We start from the raw sequence: 13,739 nt of genomic DNA on the forward strand, positions 1-13,739 counted from the left end.
TGGGCCCCAGTTCCTCATCTGTACAATGGGGATGATAGCACTTCATTTCCTGGCTGGAGTGTGGTGAGGTAAACATGTTACAGATTGTAAGGTGATCAGATAGTGTGGTAAAGGGGGGCCAGAAGAGTACCTGAGTTACATAGATCTATCTTCTCTTGAATGACTGCAGTGTCCAGCACCTCATAGGTGCTACCTTAAATAACAAAATGTCCTTTATTATGTATTTTACAAGTATTAGGCTAACAATAGCCACTGGTTACTCTGTGCGTTATAACAGCTTTTTACGGCAATGGTTCCTCCTGCATTAATGATGTATTTTTAAAATTGCCTTCTGGCTTTTTGCAATGAAACCAGTGCCTCTTGCCCAGTTGAATTTCACCCACTCTTAGAATAATGGAAAGTCAGCACCGAATGGGCGAATCAACAGGGGAAGTGAACTTCTCTGGGGGCTTCACATACACTCTTGGAAAGAATACTTCTGTCATCAAGCACGCTTACTGAAAGAAAAGGAAAGAACCCGGGCTGGCTCCTCACCAATGAGATTGTTGGCATTGGATTCAGGAGGTGCAAGACTTTACAGCGAAGAATAATTAGTGTTAACCTTTACATGTCAGTCACAGGGCTGTCAATGAGGATGCATCATCTGAGCAGTTAGGGAGGGGGTGTGTGCAGAGGGGCATTTGCCTTTGCTTTTTGTCCACTGCCCCATAAAATGAAGTGGGAGAAAGGAGGGGCCAGTCCATTTAGCAGGTCAGCCACAGCGGCACTATCAGATGCCATGCTGAACTAATTCCTAATTGGGGCAGTGTTTGTCAACACGGACAGAGCCCTAATACACTGTAATCGCTGGAGCCACAAGCTCTGATAGAGATCTTAATCTCTCTGCTCTGTCCCTTTCACTTGGCCATATGCTCCTCTCCCTTCCCCCACACAGGCACACATCCAGCCCAGCAACTGAACAGCTGGGAGGTTTTAATACAGTCTCTCTTTTTCCTAGGTACCAAAGCCAGACAAGACGGTGAGGGCAGGAGCACAGGAAAGCAAGGGAAATCCTTCAGAGGTTTCATGCCTAGAACAGGTTTAATTCATTACAATTGTCCTATTTACTGTCGTGCACCTGCCCCCTCTGAAAAATTGGGCACCCAAAATCACTAGCTCCTTTTGAGAATCCTGGCCTGTATTTATAGCTGCATACTCCTTTCGGCCTAGGAGAGTATAGGGTCCCCATCATCACAGCATAGGAGCACCTCACAGATCTTATCCCCCCAGGAGGCAGTGAACTGAGACACAGAATAGATGAAGTCACTTGCCCCAAGTCACAGTGGAGGCCTAGGAAGGGAATCAAGACCAGTTCCCAGACCAGAAAAACTATTTTTCCTACCAGAGCCTTTTTGCTTTACTGGGAAAACTTGTAGACTGGCTTCCTAATTCAGTTCCCCACTGCCCTCTTCTTCTCCCTATCCCTGTGGTGACATTAGTGGTTTCTTCTCATACATGGAATATTTTCTAGCCAGACTTATGATGGAAGCTCAATTCACATCAGCAAATTCAAGGGTGTGTATATGGGCATGGAGGAAGTTTCACAAATTTTTGTAGGTTTTAAGAACAAAACCATTCTGATCCTCTAGGCTGACCTCCTGCATTGCACAGGCCAGAGATCCTCACTTAGTAATTCCTGCATCAAGCCCATAACTTCTGGGTGGAATTAAAGCAGATCTTTTAGAAAGACAACTAATGTATATCCTGAAGCAATGGGGAGCCTCAAGATTCCATCTGGTAAGGAGAAATTCTATAGATTTCCCTGTATGCAACCTGCTGTTTCAACGTACCAAGAAAGCTTTGCTGCAGACATGAAGTTACAATTACTAGGGCCAAGATTGTCAACAAATGGGTGTGCCCCAAGCTATCAGTTGGGGGGGGGCAAGTACACATTTTTCTGGGGAGGCAGGAGCCAGCTGCTGTCCCATTTTGCCCAAATTTAGTACCTTTTCTACCAAGATGATTGCCTCTCCTCTTGTTCCTTTCTGAAGCCCTTTCCTTAGCACTCCTTCAGTCTTTTGAGTGACTCACTTGAGTGAGTGTCTGATTGGCTGCTAGCCTGCAGGGGGCGGGCATTAGGGTGTCTGTGTGTTTGCGTCAGGGAAGCCTGGCTGTTTGAAAATAGCCAGAGCCTCGCCAACCAGCTGAGCGGCAGCGAAGCAGCTGAGCAGCGGGGACAGCAGAGCAGCTCACAGCAGGAGTTTGCCTGGGAGTTCGCCTGGAGGGAGCCCAGTGAGGCTTACATCTTGCCAACGTCTCTGAGGAAGCTCATAGTAGGTAGGTGATATGGAAGGGGGGGGTTCAGCTATTGTGACCTGCACTGGATGTGCCATGTTTGTCTTTCTTCCACAGGACAGAAGCGACTTTGTCTGTACAAAGTGCAAGCTGGTCTCCATATTGGAAGAGAAGATTGAAGGTCTGGAGCAACAGGTAACGACCCTGCATTGTATACGAGAGACTGAGGATTTTCTGGACCAAACTCAGGATAGCCTTCTAGGGGCACAAAGCTCTAAAGATATAGAGCAGGTTGCACAGAGGAGCCAAGAGGCCAGTGAAGAAGCTTGGCAACATGTGACCTCCAGAAGAGGTAAGCGGAATGTCCGGGTTCCAGTAACACAGACACAGGTAACTAACCGCTTTCATGTTCTCTCCACAGGTACCATTGCGGAGAGTGGACCAGATGATATGTCTGGGGGGAGAAAGCAGAAGGAGACCCCGCTGGTTGGGAGGCATGAGATGCGATGTCCTGAGGTTGGGGGTTCCACGACCACCACTCCCAAGAGGAGAAGGCGGGTGGTGGTGGTCGGGGACTCTCTCCTCCGGGGGACTGAGTCATCTATCTGCCGCCCTGACCGGGAAAACCGAGAAGTCTGCTGCTTGCCAGGGGCTAAGATTCGTGATGTGACGGAGAGACTGCCGAGACTCATCAAGCCCTCGGATCGCTACCCCTTCCTGCTTCTCCACGTGGGCACCAATGATACTGCCAAGAATGACCTTGAGCGGATCACTGCGGACTACGTGGCTCTGGGAAGAAGGATAAAGGAGTTGGAGGCGCAAGTGGTGTTCTCGTCCATCCTCCCCGTGGAAGGAAAAGGCCTGGGTAGGGACCGTCGAATCGTGGAGGTCAACGAATGGCTACGCAGGTGGTGTCAGAGAGAAGGCTTTGGATTCTTTGACCATGGGATGGTGTTCCATGAAGGAGGAGTGCTGGGCAGAGACGGGCTCCATCTTACGAAGAGAGGGAAGAACATCTTTGCCAGCAGGCTGGCTAACCTAGTGAGGAGGGCTTTAAACTAGGTTCACCGGGGGAAGGAGACCAAAGCCCTGAGGTAAGTGGGAAAGCGGGATACCGGGAGGAAGCACAGGCAGGAATGTCTGAGAGGGGAGGGCTCCTGCCTCATACTGGGAATGAGGGGCGATCAACAGGTTATCTCAAGTGCTTATATACAAATGCACAAAGCCTTGGAAACAAGCAGGGAGAACTGGAGGTCCTGGTGATGTCAAGGAATTATGACGTGATTGGAATAACAGAGACTTGGTGGGATAACTCACATGACTGGAGTACAGTCATGGATGGTTATAAACTGTTCAGGAAGGACAGGCAGGGCAGAAAAGGTGGGGGAGTAGCACTGTATGTAAGGGAGCAGTATGACTGCTCAGAGCTCCGGTACGAAACTGTGGAAAAACCTGAGTGTCTCTGGATTAAGTTTAGAAGTGTGTGCAACAAGAGTGATGTCATGGTGGGAGTCTGCTATAGACCACCGGACCAGGGGGATGAGGTGGATGAGGCTTTCTTCCGGCAACTCACGGAAGCTACTAGATCGCATGCCCTGATTCTCATGGGTGACTTTAATTTTCCTGATATCTGCTGGGAGAGCAATACAGCGGTGCATAGACAATCCAGGAAGTTTTTGGAAAGCGTAGGGGACAATTTCCTGGTGCAAGTGCTAGGGGAGCCAACTAGGGGGAGCGCTTTTCTTGACCTGCTGCTCACAAACCGGGTAGAATTAGTGGGGGAAGCAAAAGTGGATGGGAATCTGGGAGGCAGTGACCATGAGTTGGTTGAGTTCAGGATCCTGACGCAGGGAAGAAAGGTAAGCAGCAGGATACGGACCCTGGACTTCAGGAAAGCAGACTTTGACTCCCTCAGGGAACAGATGGCCAGGATCCCCTGGGGGACTAACATGAAAGGGAAGGGAGTCCAGGAGAGCTGGCTGTATTTCAAGGAATCCCTGTTGAGGTTACAGGGACAAACCATCCCGATGAGTCGAAAGAATAGTAAATATGGCAGGCGACCAGCTTGGCTTAATGGTGAAATCCTAGCGGATCTTAAACATAAAAAAGAAGCTTACAAGAAGTGGAAGGTTGGACATATGACCAGGGAGGAGTATAAAAATATTGCTCGGGCATGTAGGAAAGATATCAGGAGGGCCAAATCGCACCTGGAGCTGCAGCTAGCAAGAGATGTCAAGAGTAACAAGAAGGGTTTCTTCAGGTATGTTGGCAACAAGAAGAAAGCCAAGGAAAGTGTGGGCCCCTTACTGAATGAGGGAGGCAAGCTAGTGACAGAGGATGTGGAAAAAGCTAATGTACTCAATGCTTTTTTTGCCTCTGTTTTCACTAACAAGGTCAGCTCCCAGACTGCTGTGCTGGGCAACACAAAATGGGGAAGAGATGGCCAGCCCTCTGTAGAGATAGAGGTGGTTAGGGACTATTTAGAAAAGCTGGACGTGCACAAGTCCATGGGGCCGGACGAATTGCATCCGAGAGTGCTGAAGGAATTGGCGGCTGTGATTGCAGAGCCCTTGGCCATTATCTTTGAAAACTCGTGGCGAACGGGGGAAGTCCCGGATGACTGGAAAAAGGCTAATGTAGTGCCCATCTTTAAAAAAGGGAAGAAGGAGGATCCTGGGAACTACAGGCCAGTCAGCCTCACCTCAGTCCCTGGAAAAATCATGGAGTAGGTCCTCAAAGAATCAATCCTGAAGCACTTAGAGGAGAGGAAAGTGATCAGGAACAGTCAGCATGGATTCACCAAGGGAAGGTCATGCCTGACTAATCTAATCGCCTTTTATGATGAGATTACTGGTTCTGTGGATGAAGGGAAAGCAGTGGATGTATTGTTTCTTGACTTTAGCAAAGCTTTTGACACGGTCTCCCACAGCATTCTTGTCAGCAAGTTAAGGAAGTATGGGCTGGATGAATGCACTATAAGGTGGGTAGAAAGCTGGCTAGATTGTCGGGCTCAACGGGTAGTGATCAATGGCTCCATGTCTAGTTGGCAGCCGGTGTCAAGTGGAGTGCCCCAGGGGTCGGTCCTGGGGCCCGTTTTGTTCAATATCTTCATAAATGATCTGGAGGATGGTGTGGATTGCACTCTCAGCAAATTTGCGGATGATACTAAACTGGGAGGAGTGGTAGATACGCTGGAGGGGAGGGATAGGATACAGAAGGACCTAGACAAATTGGAGGATTGGGCCAAAAGAAATCTAATGAGGTTCAATAAGGATAAGTGCAGGGTCCTGCACTTAGGATGGAAGAATCCAATGCACCGCTACAGACTAGGGACCGAATGGCTCGGCAGCAGTTCTGCGGAAAAGGACCTAGGGGTGACAGTGGACGAGAAGCTGGATATGAGTCAGCAGTGTGCCCTTGTTGCCAAGAAGGCCAATGGCATTTTGGGATGTATAAGTAGGGGCATAGCGAGCAGATCGAGGGACGTGATCGTTCCCCTCTATTCGACACTGGTGAGGCCTCATCTGGAGTACTGTGTCCAGTTTTGGGCCCCACACTACAGGAAGGATGTGGATAAATTGGAAAGAGTACAACGAAGGGCAACGAAAATGATTAGGGGTCTAGAGCACATGACTTATGAGGAGAGGCTGAGGGAGCTGGGATTGTTTAGTCTGCAGAAGAGAAGAATGAGGGGGGATTTGATAGCTGCTTTCAACTACCTGAAAGGGGGTTTCAAAGAGGATGGCTCTAGACTGTTCTCAATGGTAGCAGATGACAGAACGAGGAGTAATGGTCTCAAGTTGCAATGGGGGAGGTTTAGATTGGATATTAGGAAAAACTTTTTCACTAAGAGCGTGGTGAAACACTGGAATGCGTTACCTAGGGAGGTGGTAGAATCTCCTTCCTTAGAGGTTTTTAAGGTCAGGCTTGACAAAGCCCTGGCTGGGATGATTTAACTGGGACTTGGTCCTGCTTTGAGCAGGGGGTTGGACTAGATGACCTTCTGGGGTCCCTTCCAACCCTGATATTCTATGATTCTATGATTCTATGATTCTTCTCAAGTGCTACCTCTTCTCTTCTCCTCCTGGGATGAGATGGGTCTGGTTTATAAATGCCCTGACCCTGTCCAATCCCAGCAAAATCTGAGAGGATTGGTTAATTGGATTCGGCTGTTTGGGGGTTTTTTTTATTCTTTTTTCCCCTCCCCCATGTGACAGTTCACTCTGTCACAGGGGCATAGATCTTAAAAGATATTTCAGTGCCTAACTCCCATTGAAATCAATGGGACTTAGGTGCCTAACTGCTTTTGAGGATCTGTGCCAGGGTGCTGAAATTTGGGTTCCTAATTTAAAGAACATACAATATTCCCGGGACAGTCCTTTTTTTCAGTTGATGTCTTGGTGTCCCCTGAATTTCTTTGGGGATACCTAAAATGTTCTGGTTTTTCATGTCATCAGTCAAACAGCTTTTTTTTTTTTTATCATTATAGAATGTTTCTTCAAGGTTTATTGCTATGCCAAGGGGAATTTATTCTTTGTTCACTGGGAGCAAACAGCCCAGTGGAATAATTGCACTGAATGGTGCACGGTGTTTGGAGTGAAGAGAAAATTCAAAGCTGTTCTTTTGCTCAAAGTGAATATTAATGACCCTGGGTTGGTGTTTCATCATAAACTCATCAGACGCTAAGAAACTGGAAAAAATTCTTCATTCTGAGAAATAACCCTATGGCGCGGCTTGCTGGTAGTAAAGACTCCAACACACCCTTAAAAGAAGAGTCCTTTTGTCTTTTGCATGAGTATTTCGCTCTCTGAGCCAATGGCACCACAAAAATATCCTCGGTTTTGATTTTGAAAATATGGCGACTCTCTCCTTAGTCCATGGAGAGGTGGCCTGATTTTCAAAGATGCCAAGTACCCAGCAGCTCCCATGGAAGTCAGTAGACTCAGCTTTCAGAGTAGCAGCCGTGTTAGTCTGTATTCGCAAAAAGAAAAGGAGTACTTGTGGCACCTTAGAGACTAACAAATTTATTAGAGCATAAGCTTTCGTGAGCTACAGCTCACTTCATCGGATGCATTTGGTGGAAAAAACAGAGGAGAGATTTATATACACACACACAGAGAACATGAAACAATGGGTTTATCATACACACTGTAAGGAGAGTGATCACTTAAGATAAGCCATCACCAACAGCAGGGGGGGGAAGGAGGAAAACCTTTCATGGTGACAAGCAGGTAGGCTAATTCCAGCAGTTAACAAGAATATCAGAGGAACAGAGGGGGGTGGGGTGGGAGGGAGAAATACCATGGGGAAATAGTTTTACTTTGTGTAATGACTCATCCATTCCCAGTCTCTATTCAAGCCTAAGTTAATTGTATCCAGTTTGCAAATTAATTCCAATTCAGCAGTCTCTCGTTGGAGTCTGTTTTTGAAGCTTTTTTGTTGAAGTATAGCCACTCTTAGGTCTGTGATCGAGTGACCAGAGAGATTGAAGTGTTCTCCAACTGGTTTTTGAATGTTATAATTCTTGACGTCTGATTTGTGTCCATTCATTCTTTTACGTAGAGACTGTCCAGTTTGGCCAATGTACATGGCAGAGGGGCATTGCTGGCACATGATGGCATATATCACATTGGTAGATGCACAGGTGAACGAGCCTCTGATGGTGTGGCTGATGTGATTAGGCCCTATGATGGTATCCCCTGAATAGATATGTAGACTCAGCCTAACTCAATTTCTGAAAAACTTGGCCTAGTTTCCTGATTCTGAGACAGAGAGAGAATACTGAGGCTCCTTTCAGGCTGTGCATTTCAGATGCTGGCTGGACAAACACACACACTGCAAGGAAAGAAACAAAGACTTTGGTTGTGTCCTTTCATTAGAAGTCACTTACATTTGTGTCTGTTATTATGATCCTGCTCATGGTGTGCAAAAGGCACAGAGCTGAATAGTGGGCGTGTGCTGCTGGAACTCAATCAAACCTGCTTTAAAGCTACAGAAGTTTCACTTACATAACCCTTTATTTTCTCTTTATTCTTTCTAGTAGGCTTCCTCCTTTGATGTCGGCTGTTTCTGTTCCAGGGAATAGAACAGGTTCTTCCAGACATTATGGAGAAACAAAGGAAGCCATCCAGATACTCGAGACTCCATGGAATTATCAGGATGTATTTTCAACCTCTGTGAATTCACATAATGATCATGTGAATCCATGGCTGTCTTTGTGTATAACAATGCACTGCAGTGAGTTATTATCAAAGCTAGAGAAATGCCACAGCTTCACGCCATTGCGTGCTATTGCCTTTCTTTTCACGTCAGCAAAAAGAGCCATTCTCAGCCAACCCTTGCCCTGGCATGCGATGCGCTTACCTGTGATTTATTGATGATAATCTTGGGGAAAGCTATTTGTAATCGAACATACAACAAAGACATTCTCGTGCTGAGAGGGAGTGATAACGCACCGTTTAGTAATTTTTGTGCAGTCAGTAATTTGGAGAATGAATGATAATTTCTAGGCCTGAAAATCTGCAATGACAACTCTTAGTGTTATTCACCTCATGAATAAAGACACCTCACTCTCTATGTCTTGTGATAAATTCCTTTTATTAGGGCCACTTATGCAGGACTTTATCTTAATTGTCTTATGTATGGGGCAGTCTTGGTGGTGAGGCTGGCTCGTTTTTCATTACAGTCTTGAACCTACAATATGGAGTAAATAAATATTATTCAGGGATACGAAAACAGTCATTTGACTGAAACAGGCCTTGCTAATGCAACAATTTCACTCGCTAGCATACAGCACATTTACCCCGTACGTCATGTCAGAAGCAGTAATTCCTTTCTAATATCACCATAACTAGGGTGGTTTGTGAGCCATTAAAGCTCGATGTCTTTGCCCAGCATAGATGTGGTAACGCTAAACAGGATCAATTCGCCCCAGTGATGGAGCGAGTCAGTTATGGCCATTACAAAAGTGTTTGTTTAAACAACCACGGCTTTTATTGGCTTTCAAATTGCAAGACAGAAATACTGTAGAAAAGCATGGAATGCCCAGTGCCTAATGAGGCTCTCTGCTTTGAGACACACCATGTTCCTATGGCTTATCAACATTCCATATGAAGTGAGGTAACCGGCAAAGCTATTGAGCTGTTCATCTTTGGGTCACTGCTACAAATTCAACCCCGAAGCTGCCATCAGAGAGCTTTTTAGTGACCCAGGTTGGTGGTTTCATTCTCTGGTTGGTGGTTAGATGCCCGCATGCCGGAGATCACCTTGACAGCTGTCACTGATCATGGGAGGGGTTTTTGGAGAGAGAATGAGGACTGAGCAGGGCCTGGAGACTGAACTCCCCTTGCAAATGTTGTATATGCCACATCCAAAACAAGCTTAATAAAGATACAAACTTGGGCACAGGATTGACTCTTGTCCTTGCAGGACTCAGCAAAGTAACACTCACAGCTCCATCCCCACCTATGATGGCATTCTCTTCCACAGCATGGACCAAAATGCCCTCTGGCCACCTTCCAAAAGTCATGAAGAATCTCCCTATTTACAAACACACAAGCCCCTATTTGAGAAGTTCCACGGCAAACTCCCTACGTTTCCAGATGCCAGGAGGAAGGGCTGCAGCACAACACAATCAGGGAATTCAGTCTCTGCCATGGAATCAACTTAGACTCCTTATTGGCAGCTGGAGTGGAGGGTAGATCCCAACGCAGGCATGCAGGTGCCCCCACAGATTGATCACAAGTGGGTGTGCAGCAGAGCATTGATAGTGGGGGTCACTTTCACCTCTCTGTTTCTTTCTCTTCTTCCCCTGTTGCCAGTACGACATAATTCCAGACAGCCAGTGAAGTTTGGGTACAGGCAAATCATCATCCTGTTTCAACTGCCCTCATGTTACCAAAGGGAAATAGAAGAGGGTAACTTTTTAAATCACTGGAATCAAATGACCTAAATGATGAAGCATATGAAGAATAGGAAAATCTAAATGAGGTGGAAATAATGACTTAATTGGGAGAACATATTTTACCCTTCTCTCTTTCCCCCACTTGCATACCCGCTTAGCACTTATGAAAAAGAAAAAGGCATGAACATCATGAAGGGAAAGCCAACTGATCCGGCAGTGCTCTGTCAGTGCCAGCTCTGTGCAACATGCTCATGCCAGCCCTCTGCAATACTCCTAAAGAAATTGCTGGTGCCACCAATCTGACACATACAACCAGTTTAAATGCTATAATACCATCTGCATTAGAGCCTGCACCCAGGCGTTCTATGGGAAATCTTCCCAGTGCCAGAGCTCTGTCACACTGTGAAATGCCCAGCTAAGGTCACAGTTACACCTGTGAAATTTGTACACCTGTGCCATCTGGCACTGGGATCACCCCCTCTTATCCACAGCTAAGCAGTGACAAGGCTGGGCAATATTTGGATTGAAGACCGCCACGTGCTTCTCTAAGTAGCAGTAGTGGCCACGTAGGTGAGAATTCTCTCTCAGCAAGTACTGGACTCCTGATGGTAAGTCATTGTGCTGGGGAAGGGGTTTCTTTCAGATGAAAGGTAAAAATGGAGGCCCTGGCTACTTGGGGAAAAAATCCAATCCCACCACACAGTGTGTTAACCTCTGTGGATCCTGGCCACATTCCCCCACTTTAAGGGGTGACATTCTGCCCCCTCCATACCAAGGGCAGTTTCAGTTGAGGGAGACAACCTACTTCACTTCCTGTACTAATTGTCACACCAAATACTCTGCAATGTTACGGTTATGATTTCTCCTCAGCACAATCGCTAAAAACCTCAGAAATCACTAGTTAAGCAAACAGTAGAACAGGGATCGGCAACCTTTGGCATGTGGCCCATCAGGGAAATCTGCTGTGGGGTTGGGACAGTTTACCTGCAGCGTGTGCAGGTTCGGCCGATCACAGCTCCCACTGGCCACGGTTCGCTGTTCTAGGCCAATGGGGGCTGTGGGAAGTGGCGGCCAGCACATCCCTTGGCCCACGCCGCTTCCCAAAGCCCCCATTGGCCTGGAACAGTGAACCGCGGCCAGTGGGAGCTACGATCGGCTGAACCTGCGGACGCTGCAAGTAAACAAACCGTCCCGGCCCACCAGCGGATTTCGCTGACGGGCTGCATGCTAAAGGTTCCCGATCCCTGCTATAGAATCTAAACCATGCACAGATAACAATACACCCCCGCATTCCCGTCATTTGTGCCACCACACATATTCCCTTCCAACCGAGGCCTGTGCTCCCAACCACAATCGGCACATACCATTGAACAACACTGAGCACACAACCTTAACTGCAACCATATAGTTTTCCTTTAATGATCACCGTTTTAATAAATAAAATAATAATAATACCTAGATCTTATATAAACCCTGGTCTACACTGCAGAATTACTTCGTATAACTATGTCATTCAGGGGTGTAAAAAAACCACACCCCTGAGCGACAAAAGTTTTGCTGGCATAAGCGCTCATGTGCACAGAGGTACTGGGAGGGAGGGGGAGGAGCAGGGATAGGGCGTGCTCGGGGGAGGGGGTGGAAAGAGGTGGGGAAGAGGCGTGGTGTTGTGGAGCGAGTCGGGAAGGGTTGGGGGTGGAGACTTAGGGGAAAGGTTGGAGTGAGGGTGGGCCCAGGGTAGAGCAGAGGAGGGAAGAGGTGGAGCAGAGTGGGGGCTTGAGGGAAGGGGGTGGGTGGGGGCAGGGCCTGGGGCAGAGCAGGGGTTGACCACCCCTGGAGAAATTAGAAGCCCGTGCTTGTGTACTGGGCTATAAGATATTCCGGCATGGCTTTTTTTCCATCTCTCCTCATGAACTTGTTCCATTTTTTCTAAACAAAGAGCGTGTGACCATGTGCCTGGGATAGAGCACACTGAGAATGCCTCACTCAGAGCAGAGCAGGGCAGACAATCCGCATTGCAAGACAAGAGGCAGACAATCCTCAAAACTGGTGGTTTATTCTACAATTAGATTCACCAAGCCAGTAACAAAACAGCTTCTGCAGTACTACACTGGTTAACAGGAAACCAAACACAATCCCCTTTTGGCATTCCAGCCCTTGGCACCCATCTAGACAGCCAAGTTTAATATAGTGAGGGGTTACTGAAAACCTGTTTCTCCATATGTGAGGTTCACCAATCCCAAAGGACCAAACACTTATCCCAAGGTCAATGTGAGTCTTTGATCTTACCCAGTAAGTAAAGCATTGCATATGGTTAAGAGCTCAATACACATACAAATAAGTGTGAAGTTCTTAGGTCAGTTTCATAGCAGAGTTGATGAGACTGCTGATTTGTAAAAGTCTTTCTGGAATCAATGTAAAGGCAGTCCAGGTGTAGAGTCTGCTAGAGTTCTTCCATGAGAATCCTGGGTAATCCAGGGTAAACCTGGAGACCTCAGTTTTATGGCTTAGAACTTCCCTTTAAAGTTGAAGCAAACCTGAAATGGCAGATCAGGCCTGGAGTTTTTCTTTATAGCTTCTAGAAAGCAAACAAGCCTCCTCCCAGCAACTGTCACAGCAGGACCTTCCCCCAGTGAAAAACAGGCAATGTAGATTTTTACTTTGAAGCTAATCTATTTCCTATGCATACACAGGTAAACTAAAAAGAAAAGCAGTACTTGTGGCACCTTAGAGACTAACAAATTTATTAGAGCATAAGCTTTCGTGAGCTACAGCTCACTTCATCGGATGCATTTTCAGGTAAACTAGTTGCATTCATTCACATAAGGTAATTAGCCGGTACTTCATTATAGCATAGATAGTTAAGCTGAAGACAATGCAGATAATATCATTAGTTTCCTGCAGTATCTTACATCTTTGATCTAAAGGTTAACTGGACACAGTCGCATGCATAATTAAGGCAATTAAGACATGAAAGGAAATTAGCATCTACATGCTAATGTGGTTACATTGTTAAACTTCTAACAGGATATAGGTAAACACAGACAAATACACTTAGCATCTACCCTTTGATTCTTATCAACACAAAGCGAATGAATTGGGGATTGCTAGCCTAATTAACATTTCTTTGATACCCATACATAAGTGGATTGTCTTGATTACAAATGTAATGCCTCCTGTTAAATTGTTATGGGTCATACTCAGGTTGGTTGGTCTGCCAGTGTCACAGAGCTACTCAAACAGGGACTTTAACTTGGGTCTCCTGCAGCCAATAAAGTGACCTAACTTCTAGGCTATAGAGTCTGTCTCATAGAAGCCAAGTATCAGAGGGGTAGCTGTGTTAGTCTGTATCCACAAAAACAATGAGGAGTCTGGTGGCACCTTAAAGACTAACAGATTTATTCTGGCATAAGCTTTTGTGGGTAATTCTTCAGATCTGAAGGAGTGGGTTTTTTACCCACAAAAGCTTATGCCCAAATAATGCTGTTTGTCTTTAAGGTGCCACCAGAACTCCTCATTGATTTTGTCTGATAGGAGTCACTCAAGGAAATTATTAGGCAGCAGG

The 13,739-nt window shown here is 46.5% G+C and overlaps 1 long non-coding RNA gene across 2 annotated transcripts in view; it reads left to right on the forward strand.

Moving 5' to 3' along the window:
* Positions 1–8,834, forward strand: part of LOC122455722 — a 30,656-nt gene extending 21,822 nt beyond the window's left edge. The window contains exons 2-4 of one of the 2 annotated variants that reach the window (XR_006274154.1): positions 998–1,078; positions 1,629–1,776; positions 8,318–8,834. This is a non-coding gene — a long non-coding RNA (uncharacterized LOC122455722). The remainder of the gene's footprint in view (positions 1–997; positions 1,079–1,628; positions 1,777–8,317) is intronic. The other variant, XR_006274155.1, reaches the window with a different exon arrangement.
* Positions 8,835–13,739: the final 4,905 nt, after the last annotated feature.

The sequence above is a fragment of the Dermochelys coriacea genome, chromosome 9, assembly GCF_009764565.3.
Source record: "Dermochelys coriacea isolate rDerCor1 chromosome 9, rDerCor1.pri.v4, whole genome shotgun sequence".
Lineage (NCBI taxonomy): Eukaryota > Metazoa > Chordata > Testudines > Dermochelyidae > Dermochelys > Dermochelys coriacea.